General features: G+C 43.6%; 1 protein-coding gene across 1 annotated transcript in view; it reads left to right on the forward strand.

Moving 5' to 3' along the window:
- Positions 1–8534, forward strand: part of RTKN2 (rhotekin 2) — a gene marked incomplete at its 5' end in the record, with an annotated part of 51852 nt that overhangs the window by 647 nt on the left and 42671 nt on the right. The window lies entirely within an intron of this gene.

Below are 8534 nucleotides of genomic sequence, written 5' to 3' on the forward strand. Positions count from 1 at the left end.
GGGGGCCGCGCCGCGCCGCGCGTACCCGAAACAAGGAGGCACTTGCAGAACGAAGCCTGGTAGCAGGCTCGCGTTGGGCCGAGTGGGAAACAGGAGGCCGAGGCGTTCCTCGTTCTGCCCCTAGCCAGGGATCGGGGGGTTTCTTCCGGCTCCGCTCGCCCGGGGCGTTTCGCGTTGGAGATTTGCCGGGCTCTGTCCCGCGCCCCTTGGCTGTGCCATAAAGACGCCGTGAGCGGCATGCGGTACCTTGGGCATACGCTGAAGGACAGGAAAACTAAACCCACTTAAACTGCAAGACAGAAGTGACACAAGCAAATAGTTATAACCTGGCTGTGACTAAATTTAGGCAGGAAAGAGAAAAAAAGGTTTCTGAGAACTGTGGGATTCTACAACAGCCTTTATATAAAAAGTACGTAAAGTCTTTGGGGAAACAGGGCCTGGAAGAGCAGAGAGCCCCGAGAGCCCCTGCTGTCTCCCACGTCAGCACAGCTTCCCTTCTTTTCATGGGCTGATATGTTGGGGGAACCGAATATTTCCATGGTGATTTTTTGTGTTGGAGGACTATGGAGTGTGCTGATTACATAAAAAGGTAGACTTGCATCACTGTAATTGTGTATGGCCTTTCTTTAAACTACATCAAATAACCAGAGAGATTTGTGACTGTAAATATGACCCGAAGCTAGTGTCAGGATTTAAGGAGGGCAAGTCATGCGCTAATGGGATTTCAATTTTGAGAATGAAGAATTGATGTTATTGATATTACAGCATGCTGGCAACGGGTCCCTTCAATAGGTGACTGACTATGCTTTCAAGTCTGGTTATTTTTTATAACACAGATGCACATCTATTTTTACAAATTTTAGAAAACATGAACAAGGCTGATTTTAGAGTTACGGCCTTTTTGAGGTAATAGTGAATCACCGCTCTTCTAAAACATAGTGCTTGAGGCCATAGTGGTAATATGCTGCAGATTTTTTATTATTGTGGGAGAAAGCAGTGCTGTAAAGTTTAATTCTGTGCTAATATATCTGTTCCATGAGTGAAATACACAGGCATAGTCCTGAACACTGAGGAAATCTGTGCGCATTGATAGATGCTTTTGATGTGATTAAGACATTCCCAGTAAATGATTCACCAGATGGCACATCAAAGGAAGTTGCTCAGATTGCATTTCAGAGCTTCAGCTAATCTTTAAAGTGTGTGGGCTACCATCCATGCTGCAACTTTTTGCAGCATGAGTTATTTGTCCTGTATTACCTTGTCAAAATGTGGTGATCTTCCCTTCTTTTGCCATCATGTAATACCAAAAAGTGGTGGAGGACAGGAGGGAATAGTTTTGAACCACGCTTGGCCCCAGATTTGGGGATTCCTGGCTATTTCTTTGGAAGAGGCTGACTTTAGCAGGACCAGATGTGTGGCTGTGACCCTGTTTCAGTCCCCATTTTCTCTGCTCTTGTCCTCTGTTGTTCCATACCTGTTTCCGTCGTGTCCACTGCCTTTCTGTGCTTCTCCTCCAGGTCAGAGGAAGGTATTCAGCAGAGATGCTCAAGGATGCACAAATGCTGTAGAAGCAAGTGCGGTAAACTTGGCCCGGTGGGGTGCTACAGGAGGCCCCATCCACACTGAGAAGAGCTGACTCCTCCAGCTTGCTGTAACGTGAACCCGTATGGTCTTGGGGAGCGAAAATGTTGATGGCTTTCAGGGAGCCAGTTATCTGCCACTGAAGCTATGTGGCCTTGGTGAGTGAGATCCGAAGTCCAGCAACTATCTAGCCCCAGGATTTCTTCCTCCAGGATTTCTCAAGGTTTACTTGCACTCTTAATATTTGTTTTGCTGGATTGGGATCATACTCATCATCTCTTGATTTACCTGTGCCTAACGTTCCCATTTGGATGTGAGGTTCAGTTGTTCTCTCAACATTCGGATAGGAACGGTCTCCCTTTGATATATCAGTAAGTGTGTATTTTTCCATACATCATCCATTACATGTCTCAGCCTCATCCCCTTGATTTAAATCTGGAGTGGGTAGAATCTAGCACTAGCACTAACACAAAGCCCAAATTTACACAGCCATAATGTATGACTCATCTCTGAAATGTTGCCAGGTTCTGGGAGGCATTATCTAGTTTATTTGTATGCATCTCTTTCTTTCAAGATCTCTTTAAGCACTGTGCAATAAGATTTCCAGAGGATAAAAGTTATTTAAATGAAAGCAGCTTGTAAAAACCTGCCAGGCACTGTATGGAAGTTGGGAATATTCAGAGTATTCGGCTTTATTCAAGTAGTGATCTGTGCCTGCTATACTTGGTCCCATAGTTGCTGGTTTCTGGTGGACAGTGATTAGCTGATGTCTTCTTATTTTGAAGTAGTGTACAAGCCTAAAAATCATGTTTGAAGAATAACGTAAATTTTGTTTGGCTGATAATTATACTTTACTGGAGGTAGTTAAAATAGAGAGTTTCATAAAATCAATTTACTTTTCAAGGGTTACACTAGTTGTTTATCTTCTGGTTCTTTTCTCATCCTAGACAAGGAAAATAGGTGAGTTAGTTTCATTTCTRTTTACAGCCACTTTTCCCTTCAGGCTCACAGTGCTGAAATGTTTTGGGGGGCTTTTTTCTTGTGGCATAGAACTGGATTCACTATGATCTGCTTTTAATATTTATCATCTCCTCTCTGTTTATTGAAAGGAAGTAACAAGTGAATAAAATCTAAGGAAAGACCGTAGAAACTTGTAACAATTATTGTAATGACTTTTATTGTAGTGCCTTAGATTGGATCTGTATTAACTTTGCGTGCAGATATATTCAGGATATATCAAATGTGCAACAAAGCTTATTTTGCTGCCACAGGCACTGACATCACTCACCTGATAGGAAAAAGACTTTCTCTGGTGTTTTTCTAGCATAAGAGTTGAGTAGCCCCTGCACCTGCAGAGAAAGTGAATGAAAAGGAAGAGAATATGAATGCAGGTATTGGTTCTCTGTGGCTGTTCAGTGCTGGCTAGCTTTTTGCCTGCTCTTGTTTAGGGGAGGTTTATACCTGATCGTTTAAAGTCAGTTTACCTTCTTTTTAAATTAAAAAAGAAAAAGGAAAAAAGTGAAATCTCTGTTTCCAAATTAGTTTTGTTGTCACAGCAACAAAAGAGGTATCATGCTGCGAGAGTGCCCTGAGTCTTGTAGTGGTTTATCAGGCCAAATTTGCAATCAGCTTTGAGCCTTTCTGCAGAGGCTGTAAAGTCATTTACCCCCTGGCTGGAGAAGACACTAGAAAGTTGATTAACTTTCCTCTTCTCTGTCCCTATTTTTTCATGCTTTTCTGCATGCCAAAGACAACAAGCCATTCTCCAGTGGGTTGACAGACACTGTGTGGCCCATACCTGATGAGAGTTGTCAGGTCTCAGTGTTTTAGCTGGTGATGTGGTGAGATGGCTGCAGCCGTGTTTTCCAAAAGACAGGAAAACAGTGAGGTGGGGAAGAGCATCAGCAGTGCGTATTGCCTGCGTTTCAGCCATCTTGATTTGTCCTCAAAAAAAGATACTTCATTTAGATAGGAGGATGAACCTATCTGTATAGATGTTCCAGTTATATTTTGTTTATCCTTGGTTTCCAGCTGGCTTGCTGTTGACCATGCTTATTTTAAAGGGCAGGAATGCTATGGGCTGGAAAGCTACAGCTAGCAAACTTCAGATAAACAGTGCGAGGCTGCCCATTGCTGATTATATTGTTGATACGCTTATTTTATTTTTTGCAAGTTCCCTTTTCGTGGTCTCGGTCCCCATATGAAAATGAGGATGATGCTACTTGAAGTAAGTCAAGTGTGCTACGACGGGCAGGGCAGATGGCTTCTCTAGCAGCCCCACGCCTGTTACGGCCCCTGCCCTGGAGGCTGCTCCGGCTGCAGGCAGGGCAGGACTTGTGAGTGCCCTTCTTCCACCTCAGTGTGAAGTCCCAGGGCAATTTAACTGAGGGAGGAAGCCCTCAAGGATAACAACGTATTACGTTTCCACTGCCTTTTGCTATGGGGATATAACTTGTAATGTGCACAAGAACGAGCTGAAGCCTTCTAACGAAGCTGTCCCACTCCTGCTCTCCGCATCCGACTCCTGCTCCCCCCATAGGGACAGCCTTTTGAAATCCTCCACAGCCCAGCAGCGCCTCTGGCAGCAGTGCTGGGAGCTGCAGGGCTGACTCCAAGGGACTGGTAGCGACGGAAAAGGGTCTGAATGTCACTGGTGATGGTGTGGGACAAACCTAGCGTGGCTCCCGAACTGGGACAGGATGTTTCATATGGCTGCAACAAGCTAACCTCGAGCCGGCTCTGTACAGCAATTCGGCTACAGTTCAGGTATCAAGTGTGGGATTTGCTACCCGATTTATGCATCAAAAGAAGATAGAAGGGAGAGGTATACAATAACTGCTGTTCCTAGAGCTCTTCCAAAATGAGAGGCGACCTGCTCTACAGAAAGGGGGTCGTTTGCTTTTGGAAAAAGCTGCCCCACTCAGAAAGGAGAATGAAAGACAGCAAAGAAATGTGCCAGGATATCTTTAAAGAAAGATTTCTCCCTATAGCAAAACCTTTTCCTCATTGGGACTTATTAAAATACAGACGTTTTCTCCAAAGGAAAGCAAAGTACAAAGCACACCATGAAAGCATAATCTTGAGCAATTTCATTCTGGTAGCAGGCTTTCTCTAACTGAGGCTGCATGGTAACGAGCATCTCTTTTAAAAGTTCATACCAAAAGCCTTCTGTGTTGGAGGAATTACATGCAAAATAAATCATTCTGACTTCCCAACTGAAAAAAGTGCCCAAAAAGGCCATAAAAAGGCTGAATTTGCCATCTATAACTAATTAGTTTGCTTTGGTGTCTAAATCCTACGTGCTGGGGTTTTACAAGTTTTTAATTTACATATGCAGAGACATAAAAGAACAGTGTTAAAAAGCTGTAATGGCAAATTCAGACATCTGCCATATCCAAGGATGTGGGAGATCAACCCGAAGCCATGTGGGAAGCAGGTGGGCCAGCGCTCTCCCTTCCCCTATCCTGCCACGTCCCTGACACCCGTGCTGGGGGCAAAGAGGATCTTCTTGTGCAGCTCTGTCTTTCATCAGAGAGGTGAGAGTCAGTTGCCTTTAAAGCAATCGTATTCCCTTCCCCTGGCTTTTGCACATGGTTGGCTTTGGATATACTTGTCAGTCTCAGAGAGAAAGCATGGGAAGTTGGCCTGTTTGGAGGTGGGGCATTTTTCACCCCTTTTTAAGGATCCCTTGTGCCATGGAAAATGGCATCAGGATGTCATATCTGCATGCAAATACCGAGCAGGGACTTCTTCTGTTGGATGGGGATGTTATGCTGGTGCGCTTATACCAGAGATGTGCTCTGGGCATGTGTAGGTTCCTGCTGTAGGGACCGTGGGGTGGAGGAGAAATTGCATGTGTGCCGGAGGGGGAAGGTATGGCAGAACTGCGTTCCAGCGCTTTCAGGGACAAAAGATCCAGTAAAGGCCACGTGATAGCAGCTCACATCAGAGTTGTCAGGAATCTGTCTTTGAAGTGTAACCCAAATCTAGGAAATGTGAAAACAAACCGGAACAAGCCAACAGCCCAAACTGAGTCAAACAGACAAAATCCCTGCCAGCTCCCTCTAGGATAGACATCAAATATCACATGCAATGCAGAAGACAATTCAGACCTGGGTCTCTGACACCATCTGAATGTATATTGATTTTATTGGACACTTAGGGAAAACCTGCCTCTGTTCCCTCATGCTCTCTCATATTTCCTCTTTTCTTCTCTTTTCTGATATTCATATCAGCAGTTCATTTTTTAGTTTGCATTATGTGTAAAGGTCTGGGGGATGAACTATTGCTCAACTGGGAGAACGATGGTAGGCTGGAGGGTCCCGCACCTGCGCAATACAGCAAATGAGTGGAATTAATGGAGCTTTCAAAGTAACTGGAGAGGGACTCATTTAAACCAACAGGCTTCCTATATGATGAAGAGAAGGAAGGCACAATCCACAATAAAAGGGAGGACTTAAAAGAAAAGTATAGAGCACTTATTAGTTCCAGATGCTAGCCAGAGATGAAAGAACCTGGTTCTCTCCGGTGTTTTAGCTTCGCTGGCGATGCTCAGTATTCATGTCGTAGTCAAGTAACAGTGCAAACTGGGAAAGAAAAGCCATGTGGCTGCACAACCAGTTTAAGTTCTTTGCCTCTTCCACGACAGGTTGAATATATTAATGACAGAAATTTTTTAGACACATAGGGTGGAATTCACCTGAACACACGGGGCCAGCATGAAGGCTGTGCGTCATTTGTCTCTTGGTTCAGCCCTGCTCTGCTCTAAGTGGTGCACAGAGTATTGCAGGACTGCAAGGGGGGGGCGTGAGTGTTAGGGCTCTGCTTACTCCAGAATTGGGCCTTTGTTTATCACTGACTTTCTGTGCCGAATGTCAAAATAATGTCTTGTGTAGTGCGCAATTAGGCATGAGATCATTGTCTTTAAAAGGACAATTTTTTGTTTCAATGAATGCTGTCCTTTGCAATTGCTAAAGCTGCAGTGCTCAGAGCAAGGTGATGTATCATCATCTTTAATATTTACTGCTTTGTAGGCACTGACTGTGAGCAGGTTCTGTCGCTAACAAGAGCTAATGGTTTTATGCACAAAGCAGATTCTTTTCAAAAGAAGGCTCTGAAATCAGTGACATATTCCCATTCAAGTGCATTAAAAAGTGCAATGAACTGCTGATGTCTAAAAATATATGCAGGTAACAAACTGTAAGCCAATGCAATGCTCTAGCCAGTTCTAAAAGACATGTATTTTTGGATGATCCAAATAAATGAAAGATGCAGTCCTGGGAAATACTGTGCTCCTGCCGCTGCTACATCTGAAATGAAACCATAAGAGCATTTATTATTTGAAGGAACAGAGCTGATACATAACAAGAATCCTGAAAACAGGTATTTTCACATAAACTTCCATCTTTCAGGCAGTAGGTCTTCATGGCTGTGTGAGTAGATATTTCTAGCTGAATATGAGAAAGAAAACTGGAAGAAAGTATCTTGGCCAAAGGAAAAAAAAGTGTTGTAGTGGTGCATTTTCCCCTTTTCCTCAAATGTCTTGCATCCAGACGGCTGTTAACTTAATGCAATTTGTAGCCACAGAGGAGCAGAACAAAACTCAAACTGGTCCCATCCACATGTAGTTTGCTGCCATCTCCAGATTGTCTGCTTTGTAGGTTAAACTCATGTGAACCTTTCCAGAATTGAAATATTCCTCCCATTTTCTCTCCAAGACATACATTAAAGCTTACATTCACCTCAAGACTTGACTTAGGGCATATTTTCAGATTCCCTTTCTCTTTTGAAAAATTTTATCTTAAACTCAGGCTATTTGATTAGATCACTGAATTTCATTTAGAAATGCCCAGAGGTGAAAATATTAGCAACAATAGAAAGATTCATCCTTTTTATTGTAGGCACAAAAATCTGAACCCTCAGAAACTTAGCCTGGAGAAGGCGGTTTGCTATGGATGACTTTCTAGCCAACTATTAAAACAACTGCCAAATAAAACACAGTTAGCTACACATAAACCAATATGGTGCCAATTACGTATGAAAGTTATTACCCCTAAAATGGTGAAAGATGCATTTGTTCTCCACAGACTCAGTGATGCCACTTAGTAAGATAATTTAGAAGGAATGTCTAAAAATTAGTGTGACTGGAGTGGTGATGAGAAAAACCTGTCCAGATTAGCAATGTGTGCACTGACTGCATGAAAGCTGCCAACAAAGTGCTGGGTGCTTCAGTGGCCGTTGGTGCCGATCTCCCATTTAAATCAATTCAGCAAGAGCATTGAAATCAATTCAGCATGAGTGTTTACTTGCCTGTGTAGCAAGTAGATGCAACCACACACGTGCGTAAAAGAGCATGCCCCTTGCTAAAAGCACGGAGAGAGGCACAAAGGGCAGCTGAGAATCTATATCCCATTTATTCTTTTAGAAAGTCCCTCCTGTACTAGTGTTTTAAAGATGGAAATTGATGCAGGTCTGAAAGAGACGGTATGACACAACAGGGGTATTCCCAGTAGTATGAGTTTCCCGAGGTGTTAATGATAAAACAAAAATGTTTTTTGYGTTAGATAGGTGCTTGCTTTTGCTTGCGTTTTCCCCCACAAAATCCAGTGCACGTACATGTAACCAGGATGACTCAGTGTTGCAGACTGTTGAGGGATGGGGTCAGGGAAGACATACTAGGGTAGGGAAAGAATAAGAGAAAGCAGAGTTTAATTTGTTGGTTAAAATTGCCAATTGCAGGCCTCAGAGCACAGACGCTGTTTGCACAAACACACCTGGGCATTATCACAGAATCACAGAATCGCTGAGGTTGGAAGGGACCTCTGGAGATCATCTAGTCCAACCCCSCTGCTCAAGCAGGGTCACCTAAAGCACATTGCACAGGATTGCATCCAGGCGCGTTTTGAATATCTCCAGAGAAGGAGACTCCACCACCTCTCGGGGCAACCTGTTCC

The sequence above is a fragment of the Apteryx rowi genome, unplaced genomic scaffold, assembly GCF_003343035.1.
Source record: "Apteryx rowi isolate R43461 unplaced genomic scaffold, aptRow1 scaffold_30, whole genome shotgun sequence".
Taxonomy (NCBI): domain Eukaryota; kingdom Metazoa; phylum Chordata; class Aves; order Apterygiformes; family Apterygidae; genus Apteryx; species Apteryx rowi.